Source organism: Halichoerus grypus, chromosome 10, assembly GCF_964656455.1.
Source record: "Halichoerus grypus chromosome 10, mHalGry1.hap1.1, whole genome shotgun sequence".
In the NCBI taxonomy this organism is placed as follows: Eukaryota; Metazoa; Chordata; class Mammalia; order Carnivora; family Phocidae; genus Halichoerus; species Halichoerus grypus.
The window spans coordinates 43,089,121-43,114,371 of record NC_135721.1 but is presented as its reverse complement, the minus strand read 5'-3'; the positions used below and the strand labels follow the sequence as shown (position 1 = coordinate 43,114,371).

Below are 25,251 nucleotides of genomic sequence, written 5' to 3'. Positions count from 1 at the left end.
GAACATGTCGGAGGCATCAATTCACTGCATTCACAAACCTGGTAGAGGGAAAGAGGGAGGGAGTAAGACTAAGACACAGTAACTGTTGCATTTTATTTTATTTCCTATTTTTAATCATAATTATTAACAAATGTGGGTGGAGAGGGAAGAAGGTGAACTTTCCAGTTCATCTTTTCAGTTACTCAAGCCAAAATTCACTTGACTCCTCTCTTTCTCTCACATCCCAAATCCAACCCAACAATAAAGGTTGTCAATTCTACCTTCAAAACAGAGCCAACCTGTGCACACTTCCTACAACATCCACTGCTAAAAACCTGGTCCAGAATGCCATCACTTCTCACCTGAATTATTGCAACAGCATCCAGCCTTGGCTCTTCTCTGCTTTCACCATTGCCCTTTTCTGTTTAGTCACACCCAGCATCATGATTGATCTTGTTGAAACCTAAATCTGAGATGTCACTTCAAACCCTTCAGTGGCTTCCATCTCACTCAGGGAAAGTCCTGACAGTGGCCTGTAAGACCAGCCCCATGCCCCTCAGCTGTACCTCTCTGAGCTCTGTCATACCTCCTCATCACTCTTTTCCTGCCACACTGGCCCCCTTGCTAGTCCTCCACCATACCACACACCCCTGCCAAGAAACTTTGCAATTGTGTGTCCTCTTACAGCAGGTGTCTGCATGGTTTGCTCCCTTGACTCCTTCAAGGTTTCATTCAAATGTCTTGTTCTCAGTAATTGCAACCCTTCTCCACCCCACTTTTCTTATTTACACTTTTCTTCATGGTAGGGACCATTGCCTATCCTCCAGCTTTTCCTTGTTTGTCTCTAATTGTGTATTTTTCCCCACTAGAACATAAGCTCTGTGAAAATGCTAGATTTTTTGTTTTTGCTCTTATTTAATTCTGCTATTGCCATATCCCAGTGCATAACGCCTGGCATGTGGAAAGTGCTCCATCAATATTTGTTGAATGAATGACCATTAACAGTTTTTAACAAATTTGTTTTATGGATTAGATAACTATCTGCACATAACAGAATCATGGGAGAATGAGATGTGGGACCCTTATGTTATGTTGGCCAGATCACATTCTGCAGAAAATCCAAGGCGTGGTGGCAGGAGATGGAAAGGGCCAAGACAGTAAGGGGACAGTTGGATAGGCAGGTCAATATGAGGACCTTGAATGCCTGAGGAAGCATGAGGCACACCTTACAATTTGGTCAAGGAATGTCCTTTCATGAGATCAGATTTCAGAAGTACTCTTTTGTCTCATAGCTATGAACTGTACATCAGTAGTCTTCACTCTGGGGCTCCCATGTCATCACCAGGATCTGGGAAGGCATTAAGAGCATTAAAAGGCCAGCCTTCTCTGGGTTTATGGGGGTCCTTTCTGCATTGTGCTATGGCGACCAGTCTCTTGAGGATCTTCTCTTCTCCTCTGTGCTCAACTTCCAATTCCCAAGTCCCTAACAACATGCTTCCAGGAAGATCCTCCTAAGAAACAAATCAAGCCATGTCCTTGTCCAGCTTGCAAATTGACATTGTAGGGGTGCCTGGGTGGCTCAGTCAGTTAAACATCTGCCTTCGGCTCAGGTCATGATCCCAGGGTCCTGGGATAGAGTCCCACTTTAGGCTCCCTGCTCGGTGGGGAGCCTAGTTCTTCCTCTGCCTGCTTCCCCCTCTGCCTGCCACTCCCCCTGTTTGTACTCTCGCTCTCTGACAAATAAATAAATAAAATCTTAAATTAATTAATCAATCAATTAATTGACATTGTAAGCAGAAAGAGTTAGGGGTTCCAAGAAAAGGAAAGAAGAAACAGAGCTTGTATGACACAAAAGAAGTCATTTTAGGCCCCCAGCTATTTTCAGTGATCTCTGCCCCACCAGCTCTACTTCTCCTTGCTTGCTTCCTGCAGAACTTTCTAGGAGGTATTACAATTACAAAGAAATGCAAAAACCTCAGTAGTTAAGGATTTTAAGGGAACAAAGGGAATGCAAAAATGAGCAGTCTCTACCAGGCCAGGAAACAGCCTAACCACATCAGAGACACTAAATCAATGGTGAAACTCCCAGTGCTGTTTCAAAAGTAAAGATTGACCTAACTCACATTCTTGAGTTGTTTTTGCAGGATTGAAACCATGCCCCATAGGGTTAATGAAGTTAAAACTAGCAGAAAATGTAAAGCTTGTTTTTTTCAGCCAACTGTTTCTCCCTAATCAGCTCAGACCACACTAACAAATCCACTAGCTGTCGCTGCAGAAGTCTGGACTCAAAAGGTTAACTGATAGGGTTCCAGCCTAGGAACAAGCAACGCCTTGTTTCCTTACATGAGAGAGAGCCCAAGACCCCATCCAGTTTCTACCCGTTCCCAGAATGTGCCCATAGCCCTGCCCCTTGTCAGTTACCTCAGCTTCATTATAGTGTTAGTCTCTGCCCTAGAAGGAGCACAAGCTTCATAACGTAACTAGGGGGCATGTGTAGGCATGTTTTCTGTGTCCACCTGAGCAACCTTATGCCCACCTTTACATGTGTTGATAAAGCTCCTCCATCTGAATATTCATCCCAAATCCTAAATAAAAAGAAACGGCTCACTGCTACTTGGGCAACCGTGGCTTTGGACAGAGGAGGGTTTGGAAGTTAATTCCCCGTGATCTCCTTATTTGCTGCAAGGTTGCTTTGTGTGACAACTCCACCTGGGGTAGTCTCTGTCTGGAACTTACCAAGGAGCAAACTCTCATTAGTTCAGTTACGTCTTTTTCCCTATTGGGCATAAAGTCTGCCTCACCCTGCTTCCCCATCCGTATTTCCCTTCGGTCCTGCCTATAGGCTGAGCTTCTGCTCAGTTGGCATATTCTCTTTCGATTCTAGAGTGGCTTTGTTGCCTGGAGAACTCAGCTCTCAAAATTCATATATCACTTCCTTGGTGAATTTTTAAAATTTCTCCTGAAAGCATCTATTCATTTTTCACTTAGGGTCTCCCAGCCCCTTGCACGTACCTGGGAGGGCATCTTTGTATCTCGTCCACAAAGTGTGGTATATAGAAGGTGTATAATAAGTGCTTCTTTGAAGGATTGTTTTGGAAACTTCAGAGAAATCTATTCTTGTTCCTGAGTTCTCTCTAGCTACTGGCTTTGCTTTCCTTGGTCCCTCCTGAGAAACTGCCTCAAGTCAGACCCTAGGACCCCGTGTATAGATGTGTTGGTTGAACCTGTCCCAAAGCTGCAAGGAGCAGAAGGTTTTTCTAGTGGTAGCTCTTTTGTTTTTAATACCAAAAGGCAAGATAATCATCGACCTTCTGCTTGCTCTTAGAATTTGCCACATTGGTCAAAACACGTCATTACATGTTGTCAGACTTTGAGAGAGAGCATCTTTCATTTTAATTCTTTGCATGATTAAAGTCATTCAATTACCATTCAATTTAATTAAGTGGCTTTTATGATATAATTTTAGTGAGGGGGGAAAAATGATCAGTCATTAAAATGATGATTGAATGATGATTTTTTTTTTTTTTAATTATTGCAGTAGATAACAGGGAAGAGTCTTTGGGATAAATTTTGCAATAAAAAATCCTTCTGGTAGTCAATAAAATGTGTTATCAGTAATGAAAAAGGAGTTGTTGATATTGTTAATTAATAAGTGATGAATTAGTGTGGAACCTGACACCTGATTTACCCCAGTAACACTACGCTGGGAAATTACAGGGAATATTAGTCTGTCACTCTTTACAAAATTTTTCCTTGAGAGAGCAAGAGATGGGGGGAGGGGTGGGGATGAATAAAAATGGGTAAGCTTTTAAAGTAAAAATTTTCAATTGTAGTTTAGCACTCAAGCAAAACTAATTGGTTAAAGAAAATACATGGTCTACATTACTGCATGTTGTAGAAATATCAGAATTTATTTAATAGCATATATTTTTCTCTCTTTTTAAGTTAACAATTGATACTTTAAGTTGTATGTCATAATATTTTCTTCCTTGTGAATTTCATTAGGAGATTTCTTTTCCATTCCCATCAGTGACATCCTTTGGGTTGCTAAAAACTAACTTGGTAATAGAGGAGAAAAAAATTAAATAATTAATAATGGGGTTCTTTTTTAAAGAAAAGTATCCTAAGTGTGTATATTTTTAATACAGCTTATTGGGACGCCTGGGTGGCTCTGGGACGCCTGGGTGGCTCAGTCGTTAAGCGTCTGCCTTCGGCTCAGGTCATGATCCCAGGGTCCTGGGATCGAGCCCCACATCGGGCTCCCTGCTCTGCGGGAAGCCTGCTTCTCTCTCTCCCACTCCCCCTGCTTGTGTTCCCTCTCTCGCTGTGTCTCTCTCTGTCAAATAAATAAATAAAATCTTTAAAAAAAAAAAAAATACAGCTTATTGGATTTTTTTTGTTTTTCTGATCCAGGAAGAGATAGTCTAAAAACCAAGAAATGCCCAGTTATTTGACCTTGGGTTGCGACACCAATTCTTTGAATGTAGTATCCTACAATTCAGTTCAATTCTGATACTACCTGAAAGTCCACTAGTTAAGGACCAAGTCCTTCACTGGACTGCCCCCACTTCAGATACAAGCTGCAAATCTCAGAGTCATCTGCACTTCTGACCAACTGGCTACAAATTTGTAAATTCCCACAACCCCCTCAGGCTCCATAATTTTCTAGAACTCACAGAATTCACTGAAAGTACTCTACTTAAGATTACAGTTTTATTTTAAAGGCTGCTCCTCAGGAACAACCAAATGGAAAAAACATATAGGACAAGGTCCGTGGGTAGTGGGGGTGTCTGGACACAGAGCTTCTATACCTTCTCGTGAAATCTGACACATCACTTTTCCAACACATGAATGTGTTCACCAGTCAGGAAGCTCTTGGTGTCCAGATGTTCTATTGGGATTTTATTATACAGATATGATTTATTGAATCCTTGGACATGTGATTGAACTTAATCTCCAGTCCCCCTTCCTTCCCTAGAGGTCATGCTGGCCCAAAGTTCTAACCCATGCAATTGGTCTTTCTGATTGTCAGCCACATCCTGAAGCTACCTCAGAGCCCCACCAGGAATGGTCTTTTAACATAATAAAGACATCCTGTCACTCAGGAAATTCCAAGGGTTTCTGAAGCTCTTTGCCAGGAACCAGGGACAAAGACTAGATTTTTTTTTTTTCAATTTTACCACAGACTTATTTTATAAAAATTTTTTGGATTTAGCTTTTTGAGGAGTAATTAAATCAGTTCAAGTAATAGTTTTAAGGTATCATCTATGTGCTGATTACCTGTTTTGGGAGGCGGTAGAGTCAGGAAAGTGTAAGTTATGTTTCCTGCCTAGAGGTTTATTTCAGGAGACCAGATGAACGTGTGGACCGCGGTAACACTAAAGAGCCACCCATGCCAACCAAGCACTTTCTATGTATGTTCTCAATGTATCTTCATAACCATCTCATGAAGTAGTCCAGGAAGATAAGTAAAACACACTATTAGATTCAAATGTAGGTCTGTGTGACTCCAAAACTATAATTTTCCACTAGTCTACATGGTAATATGGAATGGAATTGAGTTATATTGAGAGGTAGAGGGGAACTGGTATTGTTGGTACAAGTTCAGAGGAAGGAAGCTTGGTGGTGGTTGGGGGAATCTGGGAAGGCCTTGTGGAAAAGATTGGACTTCGGAACTTGAAGACTCTATAGAAAGTAGACCCTAAGGGAGAAAAGAGAGCATCTTTCTGATGAGAAGAACAAAATCAGTGTGAGTATTCATGGATGAATTAAATTTCTTTCCTTGAATACTCTGGTTATAGGGAACTCACTTTCCCTTGAGTGCCTCTGTTCCATTCTGCATCACACTTTAATAGAAGATACCTCCTTGCCACAAGGCATCTCAGCTATCAGATACCTTCTCCTCAGAGCTCTCAGTTCTGTCCTCTATAAGACAGTTACCAGGAGAGTGAAAATTTTTCTCCTGACCCAAGAGTCTGCTTCCTGCAAGTTAAACCAATCCAGTCCTTGCCCACATTCTTCAGACTACATGGTTCTGAGATCATCTGTCACTGAATTGTCTTCCTGGGTTGGATGGTAGTTAAGGAAGTCTCTTGTGGGGTGCCTGGTTGGCTCAGTTGGTGGAGCATGTGACTCTTGATCTCGGGGTTGTGAGTTCGAGCCCCATGTTGAGTGTAGAGATTACTTTAAAAAAACAAAATCTTAAAAACAGTCTGTTGTGACATCAGAGAGATTGGGATTTGAAGTGCTACCTGCCATTGACCAGGTATGTGAGTGTAACCACCCTAAACCTCAGTTTCTTCCTCTATAACTGCCTTGGGAATAGTGAAAATTATGTGAAATAAGAGAGTGCCACAAATAGAGTTAAGTATTCATTTTATACGATCTATTATTAGAGTACTGTATCTGTTAGCATTTGCTCTAAAAAACAGACTAAAATTTAGTAATTTAAAATAAAGAAATTAATAGCTCATGATTCTGTGTGCTCACAATTTGCGCTGTGCTCAGCTTGAAAGTTCTGATGATCTCGGGTGGGATCCTTCATGTGTTTGCCATCTACTGGTGGTTGAAGGTCTCACGTGTCTGGTAGTTGGCTGGCTGCAGGCTGTGATTCTGGCCAGATGTTTGCATCATCCATCAGGTTGCTTAGGCTAGTTCACATGGTGAGGGCCTCAGGGTCCCCAGGAGCAGCAGAAGGACATGTTCTGTTGTACAAGCCCTTTCTAAGTCTCCACTGGTATCATATTCCACTGCTTTCCCATTGGCCAAAGAAAGTCCAGAGGTGGTATTGCACCAAATGTCACTGATGTAGGGAGAGGGAAGAATTATGGCCAATCTTCTAATTTACCCCAGCCTGATTTTTTTTTTCTAAAAAAAGCATTTTACAGGCAATAATAAAGGATAGATTACTCTGTTGGAGACTGAATTTGCATTTATCTCTCATCACATACGTGATTTTGTACTTCCCTGTGTGTATATTTGTGCATTTGGGGTGTGTGTGGTGTTTTTGTGTGTATGAGAGAGAGAGATGAAGAGAGGAAGGAGATGGGAAGTTGATCGGTGACTAAAATGGTTAAGCCGGAGAAGAAATTACTGAGTCAAACAGCCTTGGTAGCCTCATACCTCATCAGAGCAAGAGGAACAGAGAACAGTCTCTAGCTCAGGCAGCCACCTCTACAGCACTGCATGTCCTGATGATGTAGTGGAGATCAAGGGTACCAGACTTTTCCCTGAAAGTTAGGTTTCTTCCATTTGTCTTTTCATGCTGCAAATATGTGTTAAGTACTCTCTCTAGGATAGGTATCGGCTTGAGTGCAGTCCAGTGTTGACACAGTTACTCTTTCTCCCAGTCATCGTAGACAAACCGTTTTGCCTATTTTCAGCTTTTTAATCTATTTAATGAGGGTGTTAGATTTTGTGATTTTGAAGGTATCGTCCAGCTGGGATACTATACAATTTTATAATACAAGTTATTTTTATTAAATGTGTACATCTTCTGTCCTGGCTCTTCAGCTCTTAGCTTGTTTTGATGGTACCCACCAATGGTGGAATGGAATACTGACAAAAACAAAAACTGGACCAATAAAATTGATTTCTATGGGCAGAGGCTTTTCATGATCCCTTATATCTTATCACAAAGGGAGCCTTGGACCCTTTTACTTTTCTTTGCCTAAATGAGATACAGTGGTCAATGCCCTGAGACTTCTGTCATAACCTCGCCTCCTGAGTGGCCACCTGATGAAAATGTGAGGTTGTTCCACCATAAGGTAGGGATCAAGTTCCCTTTTCTACCTATACCTGTTCAACAATGGAGACGTTTGTTAGATTTGGAATAGGAGGAATGGCATTAGCTCTGGGTATTGGGCATTTACTTACCTTCTCTAAACCTCAGTTTTCTCACCAATTCAAGAATACCTCCCTGAGTGCTGTTGTTATAAGGAGTAAATGACATAAAGGCCAAGGTTAGGACCTGTCTCCTTGTGTGATTTCAAACAATATTTGTTTTCTTTTCCTCTCTTTACCTCTTTGCTGAGCTGATCAAATGGGATCATATGTGTTAGCTGCAACACTTTGTAACTCTAAAGTACAAAACAAATCAGAGATTATGATTACTGGCGCCAGCCCATGCTCCAGGAAGTTGGAAGTACCGGAAAGTTTTCACTGCTCAGAGATACCCAGCTGTGTTAGAGGCAACACTGGGGGTGGTCCCAGGTCTTCGCCTCCAGTCGACAGCTTTGTCCACTGCGACTTTGTGCTACTCAGTTGTCCACCCTGGGGAGGTCAGCGTATAGGCGGGGGTATACATATCACCGTAAGTTCTAGAGCCTTAGGTAATACAACCAAAACATAAGCACCTGCCCTTGATTTGAGCCCTGCAGGGAAGCATACATTTAGATAAAATATTTCAGGGATAGGGCTACTTCACCTACCGATGGAGTGCCTAACCCTGGGTCTTGCATAATCTTGTGCTAACCTTCTCCTTTTCTTTTGTCTTTTACCCTTTGAAACAGACAGCAAATTTTTATTGGCAAAGGATTCTCAGATATATCTGAAAGGCATTCAGTGAACACTAAGTATTGTTTATTTCCTTTGGTAAGTTGATTTTCCCCCTCAAAGGGTTTCTCTTTGAAATGCTGCATGGAAATACCATCATTTCTCTTTGCCTTCTCAAGAGAGCCATAAAATGCTATTGGCTATTAGCTGAAATGCTGCCTCTTGGCTCCATTGATCCAAAGGGATTTGGGATCCCCAGGGTGACCAGAGATTACTTATACACAAGTTATATTCAGAAATGTCCCTGGGTGCTTGCATGGGATCTGCATTGTTAAGACAGTACTTTGTTAAGGCCCAGGCCAGGGTTATGAGCTCATCAGAAATTCAAAGACTAAGTCCATCCAGCATGTTGGACGCAAGACTATTAAGTGATTCACTTCTGGAGGTGAAGTCATTGGAGCTCATGATAAGGGCAGCTTCTGAACCTATGGGAATCAAGCCTAAGTGATATTCCAAATCAGTCTTTGGGCATATAAAGGATGAGAGAGAGGCAGGAATAAGCATCTTACAAATGGTTTTAATCTGAAATACACAAATTGGCTTTAAGCGGGAGGGCTTGAGATAGGGGCTGAAATTACTAAAATGTGTCATTAAAGGGTTTTAAGAAGTCATTTTCTAAGGAGTGTACATTAGTGTCTGTGGGCATAAAGAATCAAAGAGCAAGTATGAGATAAACTTGGCAAAGGGAATAACCTTACAAATGTAATCTGAGAAGTGAAATTTTAAGTATTTGAGTTGTTTTCAATGAATATTGTTTGATAGGCTAGGAAAGTACTCACTTTTATGGCATGGCGCAAGTTACAGTAGATGATGACAGGTTGTATATGCTTCCCCTTGACCACCCCGCTCCACTGCAGCTGGGGGAAGCTGGAAAGTGTGTCCTTGTGCCCTCTTAGAGCTGGAGAAGCAGCTAGCCATTTCTCTATCCACTGCATATAATGAATATTTAATAAGAAGAAAGAACAGAAGAGGGGAGGCAAAGGAGAGGGGAGAGAAAGGAAGGATTAGGAACGAAAGAGAAGGGGACAAGGTGGGGGGGGGGCGGATAGCCGGCCATTCATGACCATCAAGTGATCGATTCTAGGCAGCATGCCAGGTATTTGTGCTTGCATTATCTCAGTTTCCCTGCCCATGGCACAGTTAGTGTGAGCAGAATAATTTTATTCATGACAACACAAGTGGAAGGCATTCTGCCTTCCTGCTTCAACAGCAGGTATAGCAAGGGGCAGTGTAAATTCAGTGGGACTGAATTTAGTTCTTACTGGATGATTTTAATGTCTTAATAAAGAGTTCTGGGGCACCTGGGTGTCTCAGTCGGTTAAGCGTCTGCCTTCGGCTCAGGTCATGATCCCAGGGTCCTGGGATGGAGCCCCGTGTGAGGCCTGCTTCTCCCTCTCCCTCTCCCTCTGCCTGCTGTTCCGCCTGCTTGTGCTCCCTCTGTCAAATAAATAAAATCTTAAAAATATATATATAAAAAATAAAGAATTTTTTTTTTTTTTTTAAGAAGATGAGAGTAGAGAAATAACAAATAACAAGCTGTCTTATTAGGGAGTTAAGGAGGCCTAACTTTAGATGGTACAATGCTGCCAGGTGACCCCTTTCAAGTACTTCCTTCTCTTTAATAACCTATGAGACGATTCTGCAAGACCTCCCCTCAGGAGGCCTTAGAAACCACTCCCCCTGCACTCTCTTCTCCTTCTAACAATTAGTATAGAGGAGCGATAGAAGGGTTGTTAGTTGTCTTCCCACTAACCCATCCTGTTTTTAAATAGGATACATTCCTTATTGAAATGGAACATCACAACATTACAAAATTGCATTCTAGATTGTCTTGCTGATTAAGTATCTACTTATAAAAATCAAATCATAGCATGCTATTGAGCACCTTGCCAGTGCATTTGGCCAATGCTTCCCTTTCACTTGTCGGCCTCTGAGCTATTGCATGTTGTGGATTGTTCTCTTGAGAGACTCTTTCCGTTCTGCCTGTCAAATCCCACCCACCTACCTAGACACAGTACATAGTTCACCTTCTTTTTCAAGCCCTCTCCCCAATTCCCTGAATCTGGAAAGCCCTTCCTTTTTGCTGTGTCCTCAGAGGACTTTTATACACCTGTGTTATAGTATGCATCCTTTCCTGCCTTTGGTTGTCATCGTATGTGTGGACGTTTTACCTGTGGTATTGGTCTGTAAACTCTTTGAGAGCAGGGCCATGTCTTGCTGTCTTTGCTTCACTCATGGTGCCTCGAAACTAACTGAAAGGAATTGATTCGAGTGAGTTGTCCCCTGACCAAGAATGGTGCATGATGGAAGAAATATATGCCTGGTGCATAAGTAACTTAGTAATATACACAATGAAAAGAAGATATCCTGGGGCAGTCCACACTGACAAACATGGGTGCTAAGGTCAATGAGTGTTTTAACACCTTCTGGTGGCAAGAGGAAGAACCACAGTGAGCTGAAGCCATTGGGAAAGGCTTCGTAGGTGTCTTTAGAACTTGAATTGGATGTTGCATCATGGTGAAAATTTGAATGAGTAGAAGAGGAAGGAGAGGAGAGAGAAGGCAGAGGCATAGGGAGGAAGATAGAAATGACTTCAGGCTCCTGTGGATTGGTTCGAACAAACCAGGAAGACGCCTAACAGTGCCTTATGTTTTCACCAAAACTGACAACTTAAAAATTGCTGTCACCTATATTACTTTATGTGATTCCACCTAGTAAGATCCAGAGACCGAATTCTATTTTTTTGCGAATAGCATTGCAAAGGAGACTCACGTTGTACACAGTCAAAACCTACTCCAGTGGTACTAGATCTGTGTGAACCAAAAGTAATGATGATGAGGAGAAGGAGGAGGAAGAAGAGAAGGATGAGGACACTGATCCCCAGAGTCCTGAAGGCTGAAGCAATATAAAGCACAATGCCACGTAAAAAAGGGCACAGATTTTAACTCGTGATGTATGCTCAACTCACAGCTCTGATAAGAATTTATACATTTATATGTAATCTGTGTTAACCAGGTCAAAGTTCAGTGCAATATAAAGGCATTCATTGCATTTACTTAGTGCTTCAGCCCCTTTGAGGACACAGCTGTGTGGGTTTAGGCAATTATTTTCTTAATGACTTAATCACCTCAGGATTCAGTCTTGACACTCAAAGCATCTCCTCCACCAAGCCTGTTTATGTTGGAAACCTACAAGCTCATCTTCAGGCTTTTGCCCTAGTTGCTGCCCAGGGTCCCCCCAGCGATGGTGTCAGGAATGAGGGATATTTACCTGAAGGTGAGACAAATAGTTGAAACCCCGTGGCCTCCTTAGCATAGGGATTGAAAACCTCTTAGCGATCACCAGAAATTTATGTTTGCTGTTGGAAAATTGCTTTGGGAAATGATGTGGATCAGAGAAGTAAATTTTCAGTCAAGATAAACTTTAGTAGTGAGCAAAGCAAAATTTGGGGGGAAAAAGAGATCCCTAGGTGTTTTATCTCATTTTTATTAACATTCTGTAATATTTACCACAGTTGTACTCTGTGAGCCAAACTGTCAGTGGAAGCACTGAACTACAGAGAAGATTCAGGGATTTCTCTAGAGAGGCTACCTCAGTCTCATTTTACAAACAGAAGCTGTTGATAACAGATGTGCTTCAAAAAGCTGGCAGCTTTTAAAAGAATCAAGGTGAAACATAAAAGCCCTAAAACCCCACCAAACAGAGACCAGGAATCCACAGCCTCTGGACTGGCCCAGACTTTTCCCTGTGTTTCCAGAAATTGCTGTTAAGCAGTCTGCACAGACGGTGGAGTGCTTGGACTAGCAAGGGAGGGGAGGGAGCTTGGCAGGGCACCAGCTCCAAGCACGATTCTTCTTTTCTTTTTCCCAAAGAGCTGAGCCTGGTAAAAAATAAAAACACAAACAGACCCTTTCCCTCTTTCCCATCTGCTTTCATCCCCGTTCTTTGGGGTTGGTAGCCCTGGGTGAACCCGCAGAGCCCAGCAGGCTGCTGGCTGCTGAATGTGTTGCTGGATTTTGCTGCAGTTCAGGGCTGCTTGGCCTGGGGTCCAGGAACACTGAGTGTCCCCAGCCCACAGATATGGGACCAGAGAAGTCAGCTGTGCATGAGGGCTCGGAGAAGCAGCACGTGCACTTTTGATGGCAGTCATATGAGGCAGTAAGTGATTATTACGGAACCAAGATTGACTTCTGCCTCCACCTTCTAGCGGAAGTCTCAATTGAAGGTCTCTGGAGATGGAGTAGGTATATGCTGCTGAGGAGAGGCATGCTCAGGAAAAGAGGACTGGGGGGTTGAATCTGGTGACAGATCTGGGAAGAACCATTGTCTTGAAACACACACACACACACACACACACACACACACACACACACAAAAGGAAATTCCCTGAGACAAGTCTTGGAGCACCACTGTGATAGGGATCTTTGTAACCTCCTTCTTAACTAAGTATTCCAGCTGATTTTAATAGAGAAGGTGCTGTCTCTCCTTCTTCCCGCTTATTGTAGTTGCTAATTTATACCCCAGCCTTCCCCTCTATGGAGAAAATTTTTACATTACTAATGTAATGTTCTCTTTAAATTAACCTCGAATAGCCCCTTTTCAGAATCCATTTCCAGAAACTAGTTGTTCCTGATGCCTTTCGATCCTCCCCAAGTCTATTTGCATAAACACACTGTGTAACTCTACATTGGTGACGCAGGTTGGGAACAAACATTACTTGAGAATTCACTATCCACCAGCATGTGGCGGACACAACACACATGATCCCTGATACTCTTCCCAAGAACCTGCAAGGAAACCAAATGTATGTCCATTTTATAGATGTGGACACCAAGGTTCATAGAGGTGAAAAAAATGACCTGCCCAAAGGCCATTTGGTCAGACTCTGTGCCACATGATGAGGGACAAAGTCAAGTGAAATGAGGGTCCATCCCTCAAGGAGTAAACAGTTTAGTTGCCTCTCTGCTACATATGCTCTAGACAGAGGAGCCAGGAAGGACTCAATTCAGAGCAGTGACTAGCAGGGATGTTAGTGTCTCTGGAGGAGAGTTCGAAACGTGGCCCTCTAAAGTCACACTGTGTGGGTGGCCACCCACATGTCACCACCCTCTTCTTCTGCCCACTGCTTATATCTTTGCATAGTACCTCAAAGCATTTGAAATTGTCACTTACATTATCTCCTTTAATCCTTACCAGATTCTGGTGAAACAGGCTGAGTGTGGATTATTTTCTGAATTTTATAGACAAGGGAACTGAAGTTCAGAAAAGGTGGCGCTTTATCTACGTCAGTAAATGGCAGAGCCAGGACCAGGATTCTGTCTGTTAATTCCATACCCATTTTCCCCCCTAATATATCATAAAGCCTCCGAATAAAGACAACTCTGGGAGGTGTTGATGCCGGAGGGGCTCATAAGACCAAGTTCCCAAATTATATGCTGCTGTTCAAATAATCTCTGAATTCTAGTTTTCACTGTCAAAAACCCAGACCTCCTTTGACCATCTCAAAGTCTTCAAATGGTGACCTGCCGTAATGCTTTAACCTTTTACTATTGTCTCTTCCCCATGTTAATCATTGTCTATCTCAGTGTTTCTCAAACTGGTTTTTTTCATTATCTTCTACTAAAGAGATTTTTTACACATTTTTTCCCGGTTGCCCTCTCTGAAATTTCAATACCACACATTTATTGTGTATCTGTTTATGTACTCTGTATGATATATACCCCTGTGCTGTATACATATGGGTAAGATTTTTTTAACCCTCTCAAGAACCAGTCTTTACCACCTTGGTTCAATATTGCCCCCATTGGGAATGCATAGTGTAACTCGTAACTATGAATTCAGTTTAAAAAAAAAGAGGGAAGAGAAAGAAGTGAATGAGGAAGAAGGAAGGGAAGGGAGGGAGGGAGACTGGCAGGGAGGGGAGATGGGAAGAAAGAAAACAAGTCAGCAAACAGAAGGTGGTCCTCAATTTCCTAGTAGCTACCCCTTTCCTTGCAATATAGATTCATGTGTTGGGGCTTCACTTTAGCCAGAGTATCCCCAATAATGCCTGTCCAAAGCAGGGGCAGAGCATTCTTGAACCATTCTGTGAATGAAACACAAGGAACAGGCAGTGGTTTAAAACAGAGTCACCTCTCAGTATAAATTCCCTAGATACAAAATAGCGCATCCCCTCCGACCAAACCTAGTCTCTGTCGGTGGTGTTGGGTGGGTCTCTAAGGAGGGTGGAACCTCTCCTTGGGGGAAATTTGATGAATTCACCATTTTACCTGCTGATAAGCAACAGTAAAGAAGAATGTTTTGGAAATGACTCCTACTCCCCGCCCCCCTTAACTCCACACCCTGCCTACTAAATGGGACAACTAAAAGGAAAGCCAAAAAATCACTACTACCCTTGAGAAAAAAAAGGCCTGGGCAGGTAGCACGGACCTGCCCCGGGGCCAGCAGCAAATTACTATCAAAACTGAACCTATATTCAGCCTCTTGACACATGAGCTCCTCTCCCAGAAGAGAGTCCACCTCAGATGTGTCTCCTTTCGTTACATTTGCTTGAGCAACTTCAAACTGTAGCTGTTAGTACACAGAGGAAAAACATCTTTAAATAAACCCCAGCAAATCTGTTAGAGCTGAAGATGTATGCGCAGCGTCCCGGGGGCCAGTATGATTTAATATTGCTGGTATTAAATAAGAGTTTGGGAGCTGGATAACAGTTGCAAGCCGTGTAGCAGCTTTCTACCTTCAGGAATTGAGTACACAGAGCAAACAGCTCTGATGTAGAAATGAGTTTCGCTATATCGTCAGAGACTCCTAAGAACCACGCTGGCCATCAGCCTTCAGCTCATGGGGAAACTGGATGTTGCCACACCGGCACGGGAACACAGAGGGGCATGCACGCGCATGCACATCTTGCAGAGGTGGGTACCTCCACCAGGGCTGCCTGCCCTCAGTGGCAAAGCGAAGCCAGTTCACAACCAGATCAAAGTCAAACATGAGTGTAGAGGCCGAGGCCTGAGCCAGTAGCAAAGCTATGAAAAAAAGGCCTTCAGACTCCATCTTCTGCCTCCTTATCTTTTCCTTTCAAACCCAATGCTTTCAGAAACTCAAAGTTTTGTATATCATCTTATCACAGAAGAGAAAGCGGGGAGCATGGCTTTGGAGTAGAACAGTCCTGCCTGGCCGTGTGACCTTGTTTTATTTATCTTTTATTAACAATATAAAATAATATAAAGCAAACAAAACAAAACAACAAAAAAAACACCATCCTTATCTAGCACCTACCATGTACCAGGCACTGTTCTAAGCACTTTACAAAGAATAACTCATTTATTTAATTCCAGTACTAACTTACTTAATTCCCATAACAATCCTGTCTCCATTTTCTAGATGAAGGAACTGAGGATCATAAAGGTTAAGTAACTTGCCAAACTCACTCAGCCAGGATTTGAACCCAAGCATTTTGTGTCCAGAGTCAAGTGCTTGACACGCTCTGCTGTAAGTGACCTTGGGCAAGTCACTGAACCTCTCTAAACCTCAGTTTACTCATCTGTAAAATGAGGATATTAATACTTCTCTGGACAAGGAGGGGTGAAGGTTTATTGCAGGGTTTAACTGAGAAGATGTTAAGGACTTAGCAGGTTACCAGGCACCTAGTAAGGAAAATATTTTAATAAGCACTTCCCAGGGGGATGGTCACCTTTCATACATGGAACAGGATGTTCCATGTATGGACCCTCTTCTGCACACATTCGTGGTAAATCTGGTGGGTCTAAATTCGTCACACAGTCCTCTTGCTAAGGCCTCTTCTTCGAGTTAAATTGTTCTGTTGTTCACTCAACACATATTTACTTAATCCCTACACAGGGAACGTTGGGCTACTTTGATTGAATGAGTTGACCAACAGAGTTAGAATTTAAAAATCTGAGTGATATGTTACCTTTAGTTCCATTTCAGTTACAGTGTAGTTTCTCAAGACTCTTTTTTCCCTAGAGCATGTTTATTCTTTTCTTTTTGGACCTTTATGATTTTTGAAATAGTGTGCAAAATAGGATCAATATGAGAAACTCAGATAAAAATGACCTGGACGGCAAGCAAAGGAGTGAGGCTGAATTCCAAAAAGGACCATTATTCTTAGAATAAAACACACACAACACATACTCAGACTCAGTTGCAGGGAAATATGGATTTTACCACAAATGCAATCACTGTGGAGCAGAGACAAAATCATACAGTGCATGGTTGTTCTGCCGCTGAGAGACAAGTGACAGGATTGCCTTGGCCATTTGGGGACACATTGTTGCACCGTTCCATTAATTGTGTATAACTTGACTTTTTCGGACCTTTCTGTGGCAAACTAATGCAGCTCTCGCTTGCCACTGACTGAGCCTTCTCCCTTTTCTCCAGGGATGCTTACCATATCTCTGAGATGGAGGTCCCTGCCGCATGTAGTTTGCAGTATTCAGAATTCTTCACTGAAGATAAACACACTGATGGTGAACACCTAATAATACATGATTTTTAAAGAAAACACTGGTTTAAGGAGACAAAGTATGCTACAAGATTCAATCTTTATCCTTGCTTTATTTTAAGCCCTTAAACTATTGGCAGACCTGGTCTTACACATGAGCAATGGTCTGTGTTGTTTCATATGAGGGGAACAAGGGAGGATCTCTTGTCCAAATATACATCACCCAACTGCTTCAGCACCTGAAGTTCTAACATTGGAGCAATTTCTTTGTTATTTCCCCCAAAGATCCTTTTTTTAAGCATGCGCACATGCATGCACACACACACACACACACACAATTATCACCATCCATCAATTTTTTACTGGGACTTAGTTTTCACATTCTGTAAAGCATTAGTAGCAAAGGAGTGGACAGCAGTGGTCTAGTGGAAAGGGAACTTTTGGTGCTGGGGTATTTGGAAAGAGTTGGCATCTATTTGGATGTCTCTGAGGCATCATAGAGGCTCCTGGGGCAAAGAAAAGAATGTCAGGCATGGGCAGAGGTGGGGGCACCAAAGGGGCAGTGGGGCAACTCTGATGCCAAACCTTGTCATTGCTGGACTTCAGCAGGAGAAGGAGAGGGTGCAAGAGAACCATGTGTGCAATGTGTTCTCCAGGACTCTTCCTGGAAGACTTATTGATTGATATCTCAAGCAGGGAAGGAAAGGGAAGCGTTGGAAGGGGAAGGGCACAGAATTTAGAAGAGGTGATTCTGGGTGTCAGGCCTGGCAGTAGCCTTGACCTTGTGCAAGCTGCTTAACCTCTTCCCATTGGAATCTTCTTGTCTTAAAAAAAAAAAAAAAATGGGAAAAGTTTGTGTCTGCCTTGTGAGATTGTTGAGGGAATTAAAGCAAATAGAATAATTAATTGTAAACAGTACTTTGTAAATTATGGAGTGCTCAGGGACAAATTACAAGTCCATCTATGCTTACACATCTTTCTCCTAATATCAGCCCCACCAAGTGGAGTCAAGGTGGGAACTCCTCACTTGGCAATGACCCTGTCCCGCCCAGCCACCAGCCACCGTGTGTAAAGAGCTGCAGTCAAACCTGTGGGTGGGGACAGTCACTGAGCTGCACCTGTTGTGACACTTGTGATCCTCTAGCTCGGTGCTTGTCAACCTTGGCTGACCTTTGGAATCACCTGGGAAGCTTTAAAAAATCTCCCCACCAAAGCCATAGTCCAGATCAATTAAATCAGAATCTCTTGGGGAAGGACCCAAGGCACCCGTGTTCATTCAAGCTCCCCGGTGGTTCCCATGTGCAGCTTTCCCCTGGCTGAGCAAGAGAAGGGAGGACGCAGCTAGACAATGACTTATTTTTTCTCATCAAGTAGGGGAGAAATGGCTTCCCAGCATCACATTAGGAAGAAGAGAATAGCCAACGTGGTAGACCAGCATAAAGAAAGAAATGACTAAGGAGTTGAGTTGGTGTATTACAGCTACTTAGGATGATTATTTGAGCAATGTAATTCCCTCTTGCTCTCTTTTTCCCCCCTCCCTCCCCTCCCCGACCTCTGCTCACCTGGTCTTTTACTTTTCTCCCATCTCTCCCTCTTTCTTTCCCTCCCACCTCTTCTCATGTTACAAAAGGGCTCTGAACTCCAGTATTCATTGTAACTGCGTATAATATAGTAAGTTATTTTAGGAGTCCTGTACAGATATTTTTCCATACTGCTTCCCTACCTGCCCCCACCCCCATTCTCAGCCCCCACCTCACCCCTACCCAGTGGCATTCATCAGCTTTTTTTTTTTATTGGGCCTGCTTCAGAGTACATTCCTAAGCCTCTGGTCTCACGTGTGGGTGAGTGTGAGTGAGTCCTTGCTAGGATTTCCTTTTATCTCTTACTGCACATTCTGAAAACCCTATTTTCCCACCCACACCTGCTTGTGCTTTCTCATCTGTTTTCCAGCATCCCCACCTCCTCTCTGAGGCCCTTGTCTCTATGATTTTTTTAATCTACCTTTTTTCATTCATATGTAGGCAAGCCTGCTGAATCAGAATATCTGGGGAATGGGAGTTTTAATTTTCTGTTTAAGTGACACTAGCTTGAAAGCCACTTTTGTTTCATGTTTTATTGTTGGGAAATGTGGTAGGATAGGAGGCCAGAACTGGAAGGGTTCTTAGCGAATACCTGGATAAATCCACCTCAAGGCAAAGAGACAGAGACTTAGCACAGTAAGATGATCACCAGATGAACCCACGGCATGTGAGTAACACCACCAGGTTTAAAGGGCACGGCTCTTGAGTTCTGGACCCTGAATTTCCAGAGCAGTCACTTGACCTGGCCTGCAGAAGTGTTGTGATTAACCAGGGCCAGTCAAATGTGAATTGCCTTGTTTTTAACTGAACTCTCCAAATTCCTCATAATGTCATATGCCTATAAACTTCATTTACCTGTGTTGCTTTGCCTGGCCCCCAAATGCATTTCAGTTTGTGATGCCTGCGTCTCTAGACCATCCTGTTTCTAAGGTCTGTGATCATTTCCCTGATTAAGAATATGTCCACCCTACTCACTAGACAAAGCACATTGATTTTTTTACAGGGAAACCCATTCCCACCTCAGAGACATTCCAGGCTTGGTTGGAGAAGGAGAAAGCACGAGCAGGTCGGCTGAATTTGTTCAGACTTCAAAACATTTTCTGGAAGAAATATCATGTTTCTCATTTTCCTGCTTGTTAAGTAAATATCCACTGTTAACTTGATTTTTTTTCTGTTTCCTAAATGAGGTATTGCTAAGAAAAAGTGGGTCAATTGAGGGTTCTGACAAGTTTCGTCCCAGTTAATTTAAGTTTTGCCATATGTTCTCTGAGAAGCATGTGCTAACTACAGGTCCTCTTGCTGATTAGCAACCAACCTGAGGGTTTTTAATTTAGACTTTCAGTTTTCTGGCAAGAGAGAGGAAGATTAAAAGAGAATAGATCTGGGTGAACCAAAACTTAACTCATCAGAAAGGCTACTCCATGCAAAGCTGGAGCATAATATGTTGGTTTAGACAACCTCATTACTTTATACCATGGAGCAGAGATTCTTAACCTCAGCACTCTTGAGAGTTCGGAACAAACCATTATTCGTGAGGGGGCTTTCTTGTGCATTGTAGGATGTTTAGCAGGATCCATGACCTCTACCCACTAGATGCCAGTAGGCCCTACCACCATGCGTGAAAATAAAATGTTTCTAGACATTACCAGTTGTTGAGTGGGTGGCAGATTTGCCCCTGGTTGACAACCATAGAGACATAGTCCTTTTAATGACCAAGAAAAAAATGTGAACAAATCCTCAACAAAAATATATGGATGGATGCCTATACCTTACTCCCTGTGTCTAAAATCCTCTGGATAGAGTTTGGACTGGATGATTAACCGGATGGTTCTGTTTCTGGAAGCCTGGGAGAGGTATCCTCTATTGGCAGAGTCTTGCATTAGCCGGTTAACAGAGATGAGAGCAAGCGAAGTCATTGTGAAAATTCCTAGACTCAAAAATTGTACCTACGTCATCCAACAAGAACATGTGACCATGTGCCCAGTGTCCAGGCTCAACCTGGGCTCTGCTGGGTGGAGGGATGGAAGGGAGCAACTATTCAAGGAAACAGAGATAGGGTATAGTGAAAAGGCCACCGGACCTGAATACCAGTGCTCCTCCCTGTTACGAGCTGGGTGACTTCGCACAAAGCACTGAACGTCTCTACATCTCAGGTTCTTCCTGTATCGCTCACATATCAAGATTTAGGCAAAGGCTCCCATACTCAATAAATTTTATTCCCTCCATCTCATTTACATCTCTAACTAAACCTTAAGGATGTAGTGGCCAGGCCGTAGCCTCTGAGCAAAAAAACCAGAGACCTTTGGAAACTGGGTCTACTGAGGAAGGCCAGAAGATGGTGCCCAGTCACAAGTTAAGAATTTTGCTGCTTGGATCCCTGGGAAAAAATCAGAGTAGAATATTTTTAATGGAGAAATATGTTTCCTAACCTTGAGATGGAACTTATTAGTTAGGAAGTTACTATCAAAAGAATGCATTGCCATTTGCTGGCTCTTACCAGTAGGTAGCAGGCTTACACTGTCCTACAGCAAGAGGAGCTCAAAAGATCCCCCAGCCTGCAAAGCATCTACCAAGTCGTTCACTGATGCCTGAAAATACCATCAGCCACCTTTACACTTTAATTGTGATTGATTTTATCAGGTCCTTTCTTGAGGAACAGTTTGATCATGGAAGAAGAAAGTAGGAAGGCAATTAATGCTGGAAAATAGTTATGTCATGTAATCCTGTGTGTGGCTCTATGTGTGGTTATATGAATACGACAATATATGCATGTGTGTATGCTTATATCTGTGTTATGTATGTAAAATGTGTGTGTGTGTCCCTAAACTTCTCTTAAAATGTATTTCAGGCGCCTGTTTAATAGTCATATTCCTGCTACCTCCTCATTATTTGTCATTCCATCAATGACAAAACCCAAATCAACCAACATAACCGCCCATCTAGAGGAGATAATGGATGCTTATTTTGACTACCCTGCAACATTATAATACCCATTCTCCAAAAAAGATATACATTCTGGCCTTTTGATAATGTTCTCTGTGAGAGAGGTATCCGATGCCTTTTATTTTACCAGAATATCTGACCCACCGTGTCCCCTTCTATGTGGCGATGCCAGATAGAATAGGCACCAAACTTGATAACAAGTCAATTAACATAACCAAAAACACAGGCGGCTACTGAGCCCTCCCGTGATCTGTGTGCAGTTGCTTACAAAACTGGAGAGGAAAAACACGTGGCATTTGCCCCTCTAATTATTTACACATACTCAGAAATGTGTTGTTGATGCTAAGTCATACCAAATGTCTGCCTTCCTGCAGGCAGGGAGGAAATGTAAGGTACTCTAATACTTTGAGGCACTTGGGAGAATATAAAAAATGGATTTTAAAAAAGGTTTCCTTTTACTGGAATAATCTTCTTTGTGATGGCAACTTGTAGTCTTGGGAGCGTGGGGTGTGCTTGGGACTGGTGTTCTTAACCATCATGGCTGAAGTCTGAGTATCAGGGGCTGCTTTTTCTCGAAATGAAGGCCAAAGGATAGGTATTCTTTAACCTGCTCCCTCTGGCACAACCTACAAGACTACTTGGGGCTAAGACTGGTGTGAGAGTGTCATTTGTCATCAGAAAGGACTTTTTTTCATATAAATATTTGAAAAAAAACCTCTATGCCATGGCTGAACTTTAATCCCCTGGGAAGGTACTGCAAATGGGGGGTTAATCCATCACAATGCCCAGGAAGAGACATGAATTGTGGACTTAAATTCTTTTCAGATAGCACAGGATAAGGATATTAGCACCCTCTGTGGGAAGAACACATAAAAAAGGTGCTACACCTTTAAAGAGATTCTCTTTTAAATGCTCAGTAGTTCCCTTAGAGGGGTCAGAGCAAGTTTCTTGAAGCTTAAAGATTAATTAATTTGTGAAAGAAGAGATTTCAAGTGTCACAAAACCTTAGTTAAAACTACAGATTTCCCTTATTCTTGCCTTTCCCTGCCCCCTGTCCTTCTCTAAAGCAAGAGGTGCATGAGCATAAAATGGTGTGAGCTACATTCCTGTTTGTGTAGAGAACATATTTGCTACAAAGACACACAATGCAGAGATATACAGACACGCAGAGTAAGAACAGAGTTTTCTATCGCCAGCATTTTCTCTCCAGTTGCCAGATTGCAGATTCCTCTTTACAATGATTTTTCATTAGATGTACGTGGACTTAAATTCTACATATGTGGTATTTAGTCATTTGGGGGTGGGGGTTGCCAGGAGCATAAAACAAGGCACAATTATTCTCTGGCTATTTCTCATGACCACAATGAAAAAAGAAGAATGAAAGAAAAAAAGGTCTTGGGTATAGGAGATAAACTCTACAGTCTCCAATATCTGTATTTCTGGGGGTAGGGGGGACCTATGGCTCTGATGTTTGCCAGAAAGGATTTGCTTCTGGAAGCTTTCCCTATAAGCACACCAACACAGGTCTTAATGCACCAAGCTAGAAGTAGCCTTTGGCACTGGATTCCAGTAGCCTTCCTATGAGATTAAATCAATGGAATCCAAGGAACTTTCCTTCAATTGCCACAATTTGGGAATTTTTTTTTTTCTAAAAAAGGGTATGTTGTCTTCTAGAGGAGATCTCTTTATTGGAATTCAATTACAGATGGCACACCCCTAAGCAAACCTTGTTCCTACTACCCCTGCCCCGAGGGATATGCTATTTAAAACGGCAGCCCCAAATTGTCATGCATAGTCTGAATCCAAAACCTTCTCCTCAAAGTTATCAAATAAAGCACCTCTCTTCTCGCCTAAATAGATGATATGAGCATGGTGTATGTCATAATGTCATGTTTTAATTAGAAACAAAGAAGATGAAATTTTCTGGTCAGGAAAAATGAGCTGGGGTGCATGTGCGTGCCTGTGTGTGTGTGTGTGTGTGTGTGAGACAGAGAGAGAGAGAGAGAGAGAGAGAGTTGTTAAACTCTACTCCCAAGGTTTAACATCTTAGAGACATTTGCAAAGTATTTCTCTAGAAAGGGCCTCTTACATGCAGTATTATTAGGCAAATGGATTTCTCCATAGGTAGAAGAGAAACCTACTACCAATCCTCAGCCTAAGTAAACCTCCTGGTGATGATATTCTGCATTTCAGACAGCTGATTTTTCCTCTTTAGGTAGGTGGCTAGAGGCATTTGCATTTGGGAGTTGGTGGCCTGTCTGTGTGTGTGTGTGTGTTTCCCCCTTCCCTCTCCCTACTATTTGAATGTCTCGCTTAAAAAAAAAAAGAAAGGGAAGGGAAGGAAGGAAGGAAGGGAGGGAGGGAGGGAGGGAGGGAGGGAGGGAAAGGAAAGAAAGAAAGAAAGAGAGAGAGAAAGAAAGAAAGAGAGAGAAAGAGAAAAAGAGAAAAAGAAAGAAACATGTCAGGCTATAGAATCTTTCAGAAGAGTAAGCACCTGAGTTTGAAAAAGACTTCTGGGCATGGGTATTGGTTCAGTATTCACCATTTGCTCTCCATCTCCATTTATTTCCATCATACATTTGCTTAAAGTGGTAGCGAGTGAAGGACCCCTCCCATCCAACACACAGCACTCCTCCCTCCTTCCCTGCCCCGCACCCACCAACCGCTACTACTCTTTAATTTAGTTCAGTAAACAACCTAAATTTCAATGATGGACGGGAAAACCTGTGAAGGGTGGGAGGAAGCAATCATTGATCCCAATACAGGAAAAAAAAGTAAAACAACACAGACATTATACAAAAGGGCAATCTGAAAAGAGGCAGCTTTTCTGTTCCGGGCTAACAAATTATTCCCATCTCCGTAATACTTGAACACAGGATCAAACGGTGATCTTCCCCTGTCCCACCCCACCCCCATCGCTTCTGTATCAAGTCTGCCCCTAAAGTCTCCTGCTATCAGTCATTACCCACTAGGCATTCAACCTGAGGTAGGATTTTTCTCACCCTTCCCCAAAGTAAGTAGGAGTGTGCTGTCACTGCCCAGAGCCCAAGCTTGCTGCAGTCTTCGCAACGTACTCCAAGGAAGCACAGCTTTCATCGGCCAACACTTGTATTCTGCCTTATTCCCCTTCTTCCCCTCAGTCAGATTGTGGTGAACAGGAGCTGAGGGTCTCTCTTTCACTTGGGAGAGTCCGGCAAAGGGCACAAATGCTACCACTCTGGTGAATCAAAGGCATAGGAGAATTAGGAGCTAGTGGCATTTGGGGGTGAGATTTTGAATTGATTTGAAAGATGGTTGTATTAAGTGCAAAGATGTTTCTTGTTCACAGGACAAACTGTCTGACACTGCCTCTTAAAAGCTATTTGTAATGATCTCTGCCTTCAGGGCTGGGCAGTGAGGCTCAGTCCTCACTTCCCTTTCACTTGCGTTACAGTGAGTATATCGCACTCCCCTAAAAATAATATGAAAGGTCTTGCTTTTCCCCCCAGTCATTAGTCATGAGGGGCTAAATCAACCTGAGGAGCTTTATTTGTCCTTCTTAATATTTCAAATTGAGTCTGACTGCTATGCTTCTGAATTTCTGGATTTTCTCTCTGGCCACTGCACCCTCTCCCCCCGCCCCCCATACACACACACACACACACACACACACACACACACACGCAAGGGAAGGACATTTTAACTGTTGCTTCTCTTTTAACACAGGTAACAGTTCATTTAGGTTACACCAGT

The 25,251-nt window shown here is 42.6% G+C and overlaps 1 protein-coding gene across 4 annotated transcripts in view; it reads left to right on the top strand.

Moving 5' to 3' along the window:
• The window catches only part of CTNNA2 (catenin alpha 2), a 1,076,840-nt gene that overhangs the window by 691,420 nt on the left and 360,169 nt on the right, over positions 1-25,251 (top strand). The gene's annotated exons all lie outside the window — the stretch shown is intronic.